Genomic DNA, 15,435 nt, shown 5'->3' with positions numbered 1-15,435 from the left:
TTTATATATTATATATAAATTATATATAAAAATTATATATTATATATAAATTATATATATATAAATTATATATATAATATATAAATATATAAATATCTCCCATAAAGTATAGTCCATAATAGGGGCTCAATAAATGTTTGTTGAGTAAATAGAATTTGACTCAAATCAGAGCTGTTGAAACATTGTGATACGCCTCCAGGGGAATGTGACCATTTTGACTAAGCTCTAGTGAATTACAGGGCCCCATGGTCATCTTCAGCTACCCGGAGACAGCCACCACAGGCTGGTTAGGGGCCACTAGAGGCTGCTTTAGAAATGTAAGGTATCTTGCAGGTATGAGGTATTCTTGGGAATGTTCACCAGCATTCCACTAAAGTAAAGAATGACCTAACTCCTCTCCACAGAGCCAGCAAGCGTTCCTGAAGCATTCGGAATTGTCTGATTTCACCAGATGAATGATCCCTGAGGGACACCATGGATACTGCTGGTCTAGGATTGGCTCCAGCTTTTTCTGGATCTGCATTTGCTGTGCAACCCTGCTCGGTGGCTGAGAGATGCTCTGGAGCTGTCTAGGCTGTGAGTCTGTCTTCCTCCCCACTTCCCTCTCTGCTTTTCTGCGACATCCTCTATGGTCTTCTACACTGGTTTCTAGGTTTATCAAGAATGAAGAATATAGAAAATTCTTCCTTCTTAATTTTCTGCTTAATTTTGTGGATGTTACAGAAACTAAGCAATTTACATTTTTTTAAACACATGCAAAACCTTCAAATTTTGTTCATTCTAGCTTGAAAACTACTTTGTAATAATTGACCAAGAGATGATGAATTGCAATGTGATTTCATCCTGGCTTGAAAAATACCTTTTGAGGGATTTTTTTTCCTTTTGATGATAATATTAAAAGTTTCCTGAATTTTATGGCACATTTTCAAATGTTTTAATACAGATCTCCTCATTTGAATAGAGTAGCTATTTTTCATTTTTATCCGTACAAAACAACACAAACATAGATCATCTTGGATGCTTACCAGTTTAGATTTTCTGATCATCATCATCATTCACAATAAAAATAACTACAGTCATAATAACCAATGATTTTTATTTAAGCATCTAGTATATGCTACTTCTAATGCAATATTTTTACTGCTCACAAACATTTCTGTAAGATTTTATTATCTCCATTTTACAGACGACAAAATTTGGACTCAGATTACGTGATTTGCCTTTGGCTACACAGCTAATAAATATCAGAGCCAAAATTCAACCCATATTTTACCCCAATGTGGTTGCACAACAAAGTGGTTGCCATTCGAGGAACTTTTTTCATATTTTTAAGTGCTTATGATTTTTAAGTAAATATCATTATTTCATTGTCTTCTTAAAATACTTTGAGGACTAAAAAATTTCTATTTGGCTAAATGGCATTGCTCCCGAAGGGGTGCTATGATTTTTATGCATTTTGCCTGCTTGATGGTAGCAAGTGCAATTGAGTAGTTTTACAAGAATTTACATCATCTTTTACTCATGTTATTATATTTGATGGGGCAAGTCTAATTAATGTAAATATGTAGTTCAACCCAAACTAGTAAAGACTCTGAATCCTCCTCTCTGGGAAACTTTATGTTTAAAATCCAAGTCTCTGAGGTGTGAATTCCATTAAATTCTAATTTATCTGTGAGGAATTAGGACTACAATAGTGACTTTGAAATACTTTTGATGATTCTAACACTATATGCTTTATGGTTAATACAGTTGCTGTGTGTGATTTTGACTAAATAAATAAATTTGAAAGGCTTTTTCTGCAGTTAATAAAGAGTGATACAACAAAAATATTTACTATGCACTATGCCAGCAACTAAATTAACCAGTAATAATTGTTTTCGGTGGTACCAATCAAAGGCTGAGAAAAGAAAATCCCTCAGGTCATTATATTTATCAAAATTAACTACGGTTTCTGCCCATCCTCTTGTGTAAACTCCTTTAAACATCCTGAGTCACACACACATACTTAAACACACACACATGCACACACGGGGGTGTTGGGAGCTAATTCTCAATGTTTGTTTCTCTGGAAGCGATCTTGCAAACTTTTGAGTGTTTTGTGCTGGTGAGATAGCAAATCTCTTATTGCTATTCCTAGCCTATAATTTATTCTCAAGACCGCTGATGCCATCCTTCCATGGAAGCATCCCTGTCATGTTGTGGATGGCAACAAAAGGTCACTCCCTTCATGTAAGGACTTGTTCTTGGAGTCTGTCAGAGAACAGTTAGAAAATGCATGCCTTTCTTCAGAAAATGGTTGCACACAGGCCACCTAAAACCAGAGAGAGAAGTATTACATCCTTCTGTAAGCTTCACGTTACAGAAAATGTAAACCCTTCTAAAAGGACTATGCCACTCCCACAGGGGCTAACCCCTCTACTTTCAGCCGAGTAATGGACTTGTTTCTGAAGAGCCAACATGGCCAACATTGGGCCATAGTCCCCTGGACAATGCCCTCATTGCTTAGGGATAACCCTCATTGAGTGATTTAGATGACACTCTGAGACGCCAGCGGTAGGGAAATGCTTGCTGATGTTCCTCAAGATGATCATGAGAAGAGGCAGCCGATAAAACTCTTTCCCAGAGTTGATACTGTTGTTTGGTACAAAGCAGCAGTGAGAAAAGTATGTGAGGGAAGTACCCCTTGACAGAATGAAGCACCATATTAGCAATGATTTGAGAGGGCATCTCAAGAAGAATCCCAGAGTCATGTGTCACCACAATACATTGGGTCCCATTGTTACAGACAAATCTGAATGCTACACGTCAACTCTGAATTCCCTTTAAAGAAATTATTTTCTGTAGACCAGAAGGAGTCAAAGATGAGCCCTGTGATACAGTAAAAGCTGTTACAAAATGGAGTTGCTGTTTTCACAAGAGGCCTTTTCATTAATAAAAATCTTCATAATAAAACTGTTTCCTCTTTACTATGAGTATCCCCCATAGATGCATGTCTGATGCTCTTTCTTTGCTGGTATGGAAATCATGGTGTCTGAACTCAAGCAAGACAAGGACGTTCACAAGGATAAATATCCAACCTTGTTCTTAAGCCAAAATGATGTCAATTCCCTCAAAACAGGAAGACCGGCCCTCATAGACACAGGCCTAAAATAACTCTCTCAGTCAGCCAATATAGAGATGAAAATTAAACTTAGATTTTCTGACACTCTATTCTTGTTCTCTCACCACAAGATCCTCCCAGTTCACTGAGAAATCATTAGATTTACACTATAAGCCAATTCTCCTCAAGGCCTGACAAATTTATAGCTTCTTCAAACATGGGAACCAAAGCAGAAGTTATCAATTATTTTCAGGGTGTCTAACTTTTACCTGGGAATACATTGATATAGACATGTGATGGCATCTGTAATTCCAACCAGTCCTCAGGAGAATATCCACAGATGCCTTTTTGGAGCCCTCTCTAAGATAATAAAATAGGCTCTGGTCAGACACACTGTACCTCACACTGTATAACAGCTTTCGACATAAATCTGGAGCATGATTTACATTTGAAAGCACCAGATCAATATTTGAGGAGGGATTATTTTTTATCAACTTGGCTCTAATTCTCTGAAATATAAAGTTATTTTTTAAATGTCAAGACCAACTACACCCACACTGGCATGAAATAGCTTTGTCGAAAAAGTTGAAAAAAATTAAACGTAAATTTTGTGTTGACATAATCCAGGTTAAGTCTAAAAAAGAAAAATACTTACTTTTGTAAAATGAGAGGCTATTTTATCACTCAGAGAATGTCACATCAATTGTAAAGCCATCAGGCCCAAGGTTTGGTGGTGATTGCTTCATATTTACTGTTAGTCCAGCAACGGGGATGGTACTTTTACAGTCTTTGGACAGACTAGTGAGTGTGACATTTAAAGTGTTGATTTTTGCAGCACTTATGTTAATTGTTGTAATTTTCCTGATGAACCACCATTCTGGTTTCCTGATGCAGCCAAGATAGTTTTACATTTTCTATGCAGGGCCTCTTTGCCATTTGGTCTGTGTAGTGTCAGCTTCGAGTGCTACTGAAAGCAGACAAAATTGCAAGCAAATTGCATCAGATTGCCAACATTGTGAAAAGGTAAATTGCTTGCAAATCTATTTAAACCACTGCCCTATTTTCATCAGCTTCAGTACTTGGTATTCATGATTGCTTAATTGGCGACCTTTCCTATTGTGTAGTGCTTTATGGTGTAATGGAAAGCGATCTTTACCAAACCAATTACCCTTTTTTTCTCAGCACTACATTATTGCTGTGATTGCAACTGCCAGTCCTTTGTAAATGAACTTTCTGATTTCAATGATGTTTTTAAAATGTAAGATAGAAAAAAGTGGCATTCATATTGTGCGATGTTCTATTTTGAAGCCTCTTTGTAGTCACCATTGTCTGGGAAAATGGACTGAAGGGTTACACAGTACCTACAAATATCCATGTAACTATTATTAATATTATTATAATGTCCTCCTTTGTACTGCAGCTCAATTAGGAAAGGATAGGAGAAATATTTTGTCACCCTGTCAAGTGCACAGGAAGTGCATTTGAGGCTTCTTTTTTGACACATACATTATCTCTAGTAATAAGATTCGTTTTAAGGAGTGGTGATAAAGATACAAAATCAATTTAAATAAAATTCACATTGCTAGTTTTATGGTCACTCAACATTTAAAAGGGAGCTTTAAATGACTCAAATATTCAGACAGAATAAAAGCTTAATTTTAAAAGAGATAATTGTGAGCATACTAAGAAATAGTGAATTTTTAAGATCTCAGGTTCTGAGTATACATGCCAAAACACAGCAAAACATGACTATTCTATAGTTCAGAGCTAAAAATACGTAAATACAGATATGTAGCCTGAATTGGAACAGAACTAAGACAGCTTTTAAAAAAATTCTCTTAATAAGATTCTATAAAATCAGCATCCACATGAATTCTCATAAAAATGGGGCATAGCACTCCGTTGAATCCTGTTTACGTATTTTTGTGTGATTTAGAAAATTATATCATTACTCATAAGTGTATGTACAGAAAGGGAGCGACAAGTAATTTAGTCATTCTCTAATACTGTAAGTGGAGATGGATGCATCTTTCTACCCCCTACAGTTAGAAACTCTATTGTATGTGGGATATTTTGCAAAGATTTCTTTTACTCTCTTCTCTCATTTAATTAGGAAAAAAATGGAGTTCAGAAAAGGCTTGCCAATGATGATCAGGCGATTGTTGATTTTAGTACCTTTGATGTAATGTAATGATTTATTTACAGCACAGCAACTTATTCTTTGAAAGCAAAGAAATGTGTTTATTATCTGCTGCTTGTAAAAGTGTTCATAACAACCAATTTCACGGTGATATTGAGGTCTAATACAGTTATTACTTTGTATCGGCAATATATATTCTTTTGGAACAATTAGACACATAATTCAATTGTCTAACTTTTAGTATAGTCATGTATTTACAGGTGGGAGGATGACGTTTGTTCGGGTGTTTGTTAAAACATGGGATTTTAAAAACAAGTGTCCTGTCAATTTGGAGCAGGACCCAGAAAAACTCTCACCTTGTGGAGGGCCTTTATATTAAATAACTTTTTAGAAAGACTTTTAAGACAATTTTACTTTTCTTGGGGAATGGAGGGTAAGGGAGATCTGTGATGGGAGAAAACTCGTGGGCTGGCAGGAACCGCAGTTATTACTGTCAGCGTTACTGACAGAGGTTGGTCGTGAACTCTCACTCTCATCATTCATCTTTCCATCTTTCTAGATCAGTACTGAGCCCTGCGATGGTAACACAGATAGTAATAACCACAGCAATAATAACCACATAGTCAGGGCTTACAACGTGCCAGGCACTATGCTAAGCCCTTTAACTACTGTGTCTCATTTAAAATCCTTCCAACATTCCTATTAGGACAATAATATTATTCCCATTTTATAGATGAGGCAACTGAGGCTGAGGAGGTTTTGAGACTGACACAGGGCCATGCAGCTAATATGAAACTGGGATATGACCCTGGGCAGCCAGGCTCTAGAGCCCTGTGTTCTGCCCCCTAAAGAGCTCTGTTTCCCAGTTCCAAATTTCTCATTCTTAGGCTAAGAAAGAAAGCTGATTGGCTGACAAACACATAGAATCTAAATATCTGATTTTCAAGACTATTTTAAGTAGTTATTAAGAAAACAGTGAAGTGTGGCCAGGAGTCATTTGATTTTTTTTTTTTTTTTTTTTTTTTTTGAGACAGAGCATCCCTCTGTGGCCCAGGCTGAAGTCAGTGGCATGATCTCTGCTCACTGCAAGGTCCAACTCCCTGGTTCATGCCATTCTCCTGCCTCAGCCTCCCGAGTAGCTGGGACTACAGGCCCGGCTAATTTTTTGTGTGTTTTTAGTAAAGACGGGGTCTCACTGTGTTAGCCAGGATGGTCTCAATTTCCTGACCTTGTGATCCGCCTGCCTCAGCCTCCCAAAGTGCTGGGATTACAGGCGTGAGCCACTGCGCCCGGCCAGTCATTTGATCTTTTATGCTTTTCATCTCTTTAGACTTGGTATAGTTTTGGCATTGATATTCATGTTTTATATGCAAAACTCTTAGAAACTCAGATGTTCAAATCAGCTTCTTCATGCACGAGGATGAATTCCTGTATATGCCAACTATCACAAAGAGTCCTGTAGATGGTCCTTCTCTTTCTCCTTCCTTTGGGAAGAGAAACTCTTGAATGCTGTTGGCATGGTAAATATCCAGTCCATCTTATCACCTCTGTTAAATAATGTACTAATGTACTCTGGAGTTTGTTATTTGAGTTTGTTGATGGGTGGAACCTTTTTGTTTTAGTTCAAAGCTCTTTCAAAGTAATGGCAATAAGAATAGTTGTCAGATTTCTTCCTGTGAAAGAGATAAAGAGGGCGGAGGCTGGAATGAGAGTGAGAGAGTGGGGGGGGGGGGTGGTTGTTCCATTTCAAGGGATCTACAAGTAAATTACAGCATGAATGAAATATTTTTTGAGATTGCACATGAGGCATTTGTTGCACTGATTTAAGTGAAAGCCAAGGTGATTTGCATGGTATCCCAGTGCTCATACTGCCATGGGTAACCAGTGCAGACTTGAGCATACTCCTTCATGTTTTCAATGGTAGTTAACTCCATGCTCTTATCTCAGCAAGTCATACATAAGGTCCAATAACCAAAATGTTAGGAAAACTTAGAAAAAAGCAAGAAGCTGGAGAGCCCCTTTTATTCCCATTTACTCAGACTCACATACCAATTTCTGGATTTATCCCAAAGATTAAATTAGGGGTGGGGGATGGTAGGGAGGAATTCTAGCCAAAGAATCACTTATGTAAAAATTCATTACATAATTTATGGCCAGGTGCTGTGGCTCATGCCTGTATCCCCAGCACTTTGGGAGGCCGAGGTGGGAGGATTGCTTGAGCCCAGGAGTTCAAGACCAGCTTGGGCAACATGGTGAGACCCCATCTCCACAAAAATAAAAAAATTAGCCAGTCATGGTGGTGTGCATGTATAGTCCCAGCTACTCCAGAGGCTGAGGTAAGAGAATTAACTAAGCCTGGGGAGGTCAAGGCTGCAGTGAGCTGTGATCACGCCACTGCACTCCAGGCTGAGCAATGGAGTAAGACCCTGTCTCAAGAAAAAAAAATATCATCACATTTTTATTTAGCAAACTCCCTGCACAGATTTAATATACTGTTTCATTTATGGACAAAAAAACTGTACTTAAAGTTTTCAGACTTCCCACAATTTTAGGAAATTACCTCTGTGTTGTTTCTTCTTTGCTGTAATACCGCTACTGCAATTCCTTGTACTCCTGCAGGGTGTGGACCTGTAAGGATCATTTATTCTCTCAAATAATGTCCTCTTCATAATCAGCAGCATCCATTCACCCCAAACAGATGGAAGTTAAGGAACAACAGACAAGATTGACCATACCGTTATTACTGACCCCTTATGGATATTAAACTATTAAAAAAAGCTTTTATGATCCAACACAACTTTACCATTGATAATAATGATGGATGCTTACAGAGGAGAAATTCTCTGAGCTTTCTTGGCCTTAATTCCTTCTCTACATGAAAGTAAACTGTGAAACCCCTCCACATACACAAAAATAGCTAATCTCTTATTTCCAATTTATGAATTTTTTTTTTTTTTTTACGGTGGTATACCCTCAGAAAGATCATACAATTTAAGAGCAAATGGAAGTGGTACGCTACAGAGGAGACATAGAATTTGTGGAATTGGATTTAAAATTCTGAGATAGTTAATTAGCTCTGTGTATTTTAGGGAGACTGTAACTGCTTGATATACTAGCCATAGTAATAAACAACATCTAACATGTGTTTGGGGTTTACTATGAGCCAACAACTCTGAGATAGATACTATTAACACTTCTGTTTAATAAATGAGGAATACGGGATTTTGAGATTAAGCAAAATTTTCAAGATCAGAAAGTTTGTAAGTGGTAGATCTGAGATTCTGATTCAGATAACCTGGAAGTCATTACTGACTTCCAATTTAAAAAAAAGAAAGAGATACTGGGTGTGGTGGCTCACGCCTGTAATCCCAGCACTTTGGGAGGCCGAGGCTGGTGGATCACCTGAGGTCAGAAGTTCAAGACCAACCTGGTCAACATAGTGAAACCCCGTCTCTACTAAATATACAAAAAAATGAGCCAGGCGTGGTGGCGGGTGCTTGTAATCCCACCTGCTCAGGAGGCTGAGGCAGGAGAACTGCTTGAACCCGGGAGGCAGAGGTTGCAGGAAGCCAAGATCGCGCCATTGCACTCCAGCCTGGGCAACAAGAGTGAAACTTCATTCCAAAAAATAAAAAAATAAAAAAAAGGAGAAGGAGGAAAAGAAATGAAAGGAAACAAAGAAGAAAGAAATGGAGGGAGGGAGGAAAGGGCAAGAGAAAAAAAAAGAGAGAAGGCATTTCAGAAATTAAGAAAGCCAACAAAGAGCTGTATTATCTTATCATTAAGAAGCTCCCAAATCCCTAAACATGCACAACAGAATTTAGAATTCTCCCTAGGCTTCTGGGTAGTCACTTAGTATTGTACATCTCTGGCCTGGGAATTAGTATCATTCTTGTCTTTACAAATTTTTTTTTTCTAGTTGTTTTTTCATAGTCAATGCAGAATTGCATTAACCTCAAATTGGTGGCAAATATTCTTGTCGATTATATAACAGTGTAGGAGATGGTATCACAATGTAGGGAAACTTCCACCTTCATGATGCCAACAAGAGGCTATTGATGGAGAGCCCTACATAGAAATGCCTTCTTTCTCCCTCTCGAGGTAGAATTTTCAAGGGCTCATCTTAGGTTAGCTGAAGAGCAGACAAAGAAATGGTAAGACTGAGAAGAGAGAACAGTGTTTAAATCCAGAGAGATGAATCCTGCTATGGACTCAATGTGTCTCCCCAAAATTCATATGTTGAAGCTTAATGGCCAGTGTGATAGTACCAAGAAGTGGTACCTTTAAGAGGTGATTAAGTCTCTGCCCTCATGAGTGGGATTAGTGACCTTATAAAAGGGCTGGAGGGAACTACTTTCCTCCCTGCTGCCCTTCCGCCTTCCTCCATGTGAGAACAAAGCATTTGTCATCTCCTGAGGACACAGCAACAAGGCACCACCTCTTAGAAGCAGAGAGATTGGTCCTTGCCAGACACTAAATCTGCCAGTTCCTTGGTCTTGAGCCTCCCAGCCTTCAGAACCATGAGGAAATTTCTAGTCTATATAAGTTACCCAGTCTCAGGTATGTTGTTACACAGCAGCACAAGCAAACTAAGACCCCAAGACGAATATAACCCACTACTTCTGCCTAGACCTGCCTGAGTGACCTGGCACCCATTCTATTTAGTGTGTTACTATGTAAAAGGATCTTAAGGAAGAGAAATTTCTGAGAGCCCCACCACTCAGGTTTAGCTATTTGGGAAGGCACTCCTAAACCAAAATGGATAACTACTTTTCTTACTCCAAGGAAATGAATGATAGTCTCTCAGCAAGGAGAACCTTCATTCCTGGAGGCCCAGGTGAAGTGAACCATTCAGTTATTGAATAAACATTTGCCCAGCACTTTCTGTGTGTCAAAACACTGTGGCAACACAGAACTAGCAGTCCCAGCTTCTCCCAGCAAGCCTCACAGTGTGGTGGTACACATCGACATAAGCCGCAAGAGAGACTTATTTTAGAATGCAGTGCCATTTAGAAGAAGAAATTTTCTTTTAATTAAGTCAGTCAATTTGAGAAAAACCAACGTTTAAATGGCAGTGAGGAAAGAAGGAAAAAAATTGCAGATCCAAGAATAGAGTTTTACATTGGATAGAGATTTGCTTAACTTAAAATAGTCCATTTAAGAAGTGTGCCAATACATTTATGACACTACATTTCATATGCTGATATTTATTTCTACTAATTATTTTAATAGATGTAAGGGAGATTTCCTAACAATGGTGTATTTTAAGAATAGAGTTGTCATTGGTCCCTAAACTGCATTTTGACATTCAGTGAATATTTAATCTAAAATTTTAACTGGCCTCTGTTTTAAAGTATTTACAGTTTAGATTGTTTTTGTTTTTTTTCAAAAGGATTGAGATTTTCTGACTTACGATGTCCTTCTAAGATAAAGAAATGAATGGTTTCATCATTTTAGAATGAAATAATCTTAGTATATTTAAATGTGAGTTAGACTTCCACAGTGCTTTTTCTAAGTAATATCATATGTAGTCTTCATGAAGTATTGGGTTTTTGAATGCTTACTGAAATTTTTTTTAATATCTATTTTAGGAATATCTTACCAACTTACAGCATTTTAATGAGCAACTCATTATTTGAGCAAAGCATTTCTGTAATGAACCCAGTAGCCAGGAGTAATAAACCCTGCAGTCTCTGGAACCCTGAGCACCGCATAACTCATGGGTCTGGCTACCATGAGATTGAGCATGAAATTTCACATCAAAGACCTCCATGCCTGAGGAGCAGAGATGCGTGGGGGTGGTATGACCAGGGTGAAAGAGCATGCACAAAGCAGGCTGAGTTCTTCCCAGTGTGTTGGGAGACCAGATGGAGTTTCTGCAGGGGAGGAACATTTGCAGTCACTGTTCACTCTGGAAATAATAAGCTCCTGCAGTCACAGCTGCAGTAACAGAGGAGTGATCACTGAAACACCAGCCGCAAAAGTCCTAGAGCACCTTGTAGTGGTCGGTCTGTACCTTGAGGCTGGGCCAGATTCATAGGCATACAACCTGTACTGTTGCACAGAGTCCTTTGCCTAAAGGGATTCCATGCTTGGTTTAATGTTCTCCAGTCATTGTTCTGCAATTTTTAATAAATGTTGAAGAAGAGGCCCCTCATTTTCATTATGTAACTGGTCCTAACAAGAGATTTATTTTTAATTATGGCCATTTCATTCTAAAAAAGTCACTGACAACACCCAGGATGCAGAACGGTCTGGAAATTGTCACAGAGGAAACTCTTGAGGAAACGAGGAATAGTTAATAGGCAAAAATACAACTTGCAATCAACAGATAACACTTTATGGCTATCTTGATCTGGCAAAACTAGAAGTATCATCCAGAGAAGGAAGGAGAATTCTATGGCTCTATTATTAGAGTCTTCAACTTGTAATAATGGCAAAGGATTCCTACATATCAATGGCATTTAATCATGACCCATGCAAAGAAATACATTTTATTTATGACCATGTATACAAAAATACACACAGACATATGTATTTATACATATATATGTATATGTGTGTGTATATATATATATGTGTGTGTGTGTGTGTGTACGTTCACACAGTTTCATGAACTTACCCTTACCATGAGGTATGCATTCTGAGGCTTTCTGTTTTTTTCTCTTTTATTAAAAAAAAGTGTGTTTGTGTGTGTGCATGTGTGTGTGTGTGTGTGTCCTATTCGCCTAAAACTCTGTTATGTAGTATGGGATTGCATTAGATAACCCAACTTTTTTTAGCTCTATGATTACAATTTTCAAGAGCTAAAAATTGCAAGTTATGCCACAGGTAGCTTGAGAATGTGCCTGAGCAATTGGATTGGGGGTTCCTATACTCTGCTCATCAGCCTCCACTCCTTATTCAGCTCCCCGCTGAAGAGCTGTGGGCCTGCAGTGAACAGACTTTGAAAGTGATTCAACTCAACAACTGTATCTTAAACTTTGATCCATGGACTACTGGTGAGCAATGAGAGTTAGGAATGAAACGGAAGAGTCTATGTCTTTCTTAAATTTTGTTCACCCTTATCCTCATAGAATGAACTCCACGAGGAGAGGGGCTATGTCTGTCCAATTCCCTGCTTTCTCTATTGTGTGCACAGTACCCAGCATGCAACAGGTGCTCAGGAAATATTGAGTGAATGAATGAATTACTTTTTAAGATATGTCAAAGTAAAATGTGGGGGAAAATGGGGAGAGATTTATAAAAATTCTCAAATTGTTAACAGGTATGAATTTTAAGATCCATCCCTCACCAGGTTGACAGTAGTACCACATATATTTATAGTAAAATTGGACATTGTCATCTCCATTTTGTAGATAAGAATACCAGAGCCCTATGAAATTTAATGCTCTTGGAGTTACATAACAATTTATAGGTAGAAATGTTGATTGAAAGCTATTGAATTTCTGACTTGCTTATTGGTAAATTCTAGAAGGAAGCTCCATGAGGACATCCCAATGTTCAATGAATGAATGGGGTGCATCTTAGTGAATGACTTTGTTGAGCCCTTTAAAATATTAGTATTTTGTTGAGTGGTGTAATTGTTAAAAAGAAACTTGTGCTGTGCCAATCACTGGCCTCTATGGGCTCACCAATTTCATTCCTGAATATGACAGCCTCACTGTTAGTAGCAATTTGTTTCGTAATATTGTGGTGTGATTGAAAGCAAAAAGGAAAGAAACAGGCCAGAGGAATTTTTTTTCCCTTAATGGAATTACTACTCAGAAAAAAATGGTACTTGGTTGGGCAAGTCCTTATCATACCAAGTGAGCTCTTCAAAATGTTATGTCCCATTTGTATCACTAACTGTATTTTTAAGATGACAAGCAATGAATGAAATATAAAGCTTATGGTTACACAGGATACTCATCTTCATGCACAACTTCAGCATTAATGTAACCTTTAAAATGTAACCTTTAAAAAGCATGGTAGTTATCAGCAGCATGACCCATATCAAAATGGAACTGCCTGTCAAGCCTTGCTCATTTGATGCATGAAAGTTCTATATTTTCCCTCATAGGCATATGTTACAGTACCTTTATGTTAGCCCGCACAGCATGCCAATGTGGAATTTCCATAATTGTAAATTCTGCACAGAGGGTATAACCACTAGCATCTATCTATTTAGGTAGCCCGGAACACCCAGATGTTTTGAAACAGTCACTCCCTTAAAATGAAATAGAACATCCTCACAACTAGTATGCACATCTTTAAACTAAGTTTGAGCATGTGTATTCTTCTCTTTTAATATGATTTAGGATTGTTAAAAACAACTTAGAACCTACTTAAATTTCTCAGGTATAGTTCACTTGACTTAATGCACACGCTATACAAAAGCTAGTTAACTCCTTTTGAAATGGCAAGCAATATTTTGTATCATAAACCTCAAAATAAAAATTGATTCAGGGCACTGAAAACACATCATAATAGCAAAACACTCTAAGCACGGAGGGTAAGAGGAAAAGCTGTTTTGCACTACTGGATAAAGTCATTTAACTACATGAAATCGCCAATTCTCAGCCATTTTTGGCCTACAAAAATGGCAATTTTGTAGAGCTCAATCTTTATTTCTCGGCACCTGTTGCTCATTCTGCCTTTATGATCTCCCAGGAAAGTTGGGGCTCCCCTGAGTAGAAAGAAAGCAGGAGTCAAAAAATTCCAAGTGGTTTTCACTTGGCCTTCACAGGAAGGCAAAATACTTAAATAGATATTTAGTGGGCCAGTTTCAGTCCTTTAGTTATTCTTGAAAAAGGTGGAAGAGTCCCCTGAAAAAAATTACCAACAATTTATTCCACCAAATATTTTTACCTTCTAGAAAAGTGCCCTAAAATAATAAAGATTATGTGCAAAATTTATCTATGAAAATGTTAGTAGATTATAATATTAAAGATTTAAATATAACATAAAAAACTAATTATAGAAGCTTGGTTAAATAGAGCATAGATCTTCCATAATAAAAAACAAAATAAGGAAAGTATCAAGTAAGAAAGGTGTTCATGAAAGAGTATTTATTTTAAAAAAAAAAAAGGATGCAAAATAGCTTCCCATTATTGTATCATAAAAAATCAGTATAGATAAATGTAAACATAGATACATTTAAATATATATAAACAGAATTCATAATAAGACCTGAATTGTATTCACTGTTGTCAGTGATTATTTCTGAGTGTGAGCTTAAGATTGTGAATGCCTTTGGGCTTTTATTTATCTGTACTTTCTGTAATAAACATGTATTATTTGTAAGATAAGAAAAAATAAAATAAAATGTTACCAAGAACACTTAATTAGACAGTTTATCAGCCCACTCATTTTTTTTAAAAAAGGTCTGACTCCTAAATTAAGATGATTTCTGAGTATTTGCATCAGGAAGCTTGATTAGCACAGAAAAAATCCCATGGAACGTTATCCACATGAGATATTGATAACTTCTCTTGAAGTTCCTAGACATTCTGAATCAGTGAGAGAACAAAAGGCAAGGGGTGCAGAGAGCTGGTAAGCAAATCTCTGGAAGGGGACTTACAGCAAATTAATGAATTGAAATAATTTTCTACATACCCTGTGCCTCTTCAAGTCACCCATTTGGATTGTTTACCTTATACCAGTGAGTAGCAATTAGGCTGCTAAAGAAGGCAAACAAACTTGGTTAGTAAACAGGAAACATTTTGCATGAGAGGAAATTAAGTATGGTTGGTTATTTGAACTTAATTTAGGAAATACTTCAGACAATTTTTTTTTTCTATTTCTTGTCACAGAGAGAATGCTTTAAATGGCCAAGGGCAGAGTAAAATATTAGAGCTTCATTCTGAAGAGATGATATATATATAGATCAAATTGATAAAAATAATGATTTCATAGGACAAATGGACATGACAGGACAAGTGAATGGAAACAGGATTTTACGGGAAAGTTAGTGAACATACTGAAATATCTCTTAGGATGAAAATAAAAATAGGCTCCAATAAAATTAAGTATCATGTGTAATGCAATGGCTGACGCAAATTGAGAACACATGTAGTTCTCGATATACATTTGTGGGTTGGATTTTTTAAAAGAATGAATGAATTGATATAACTTCGCCTCATCACCTTAGACCATGGACCAGATCTCTGCAATTTATACACAGTAGCCAGTAGCATTGAGTTAAATTAAACTA

The 15,435-nt window shown here is 37.3% G+C and overlaps 1 long non-coding RNA gene across 1 annotated transcript in view; it reads left to right on the top strand.

The window, feature by feature from the left end:
• The first annotated feature begins 408 nt into the window (after window positions 1–408).
• LOC134739829 (uncharacterized) overlaps window positions 409–15,435 on the top strand; it is a 61,545-nt gene continuing 46,518 nt past the window's right edge. The window contains exon 1 of the long non-coding RNA XR_010126858.1: window positions 409–576. This is a non-coding gene — a long non-coding RNA (uncharacterized LOC134739829). The remainder of the gene's footprint in view (window positions 577–15,435) is intronic.

This window comes from Pongo pygmaeus, chromosome 6 (assembly GCF_028885625.2).
Source record: "Pongo pygmaeus isolate AG05252 chromosome 6, NHGRI_mPonPyg2-v2.0_pri, whole genome shotgun sequence".
Lineage (NCBI taxonomy): Eukaryota > Metazoa > Chordata > Mammalia > Primates > Hominidae > Pongo > Pongo pygmaeus.
The sequence above is the reverse complement of the archived record's forward strand: the minus strand, read 5'-3'. Positions and strand labels throughout refer to the sequence as shown.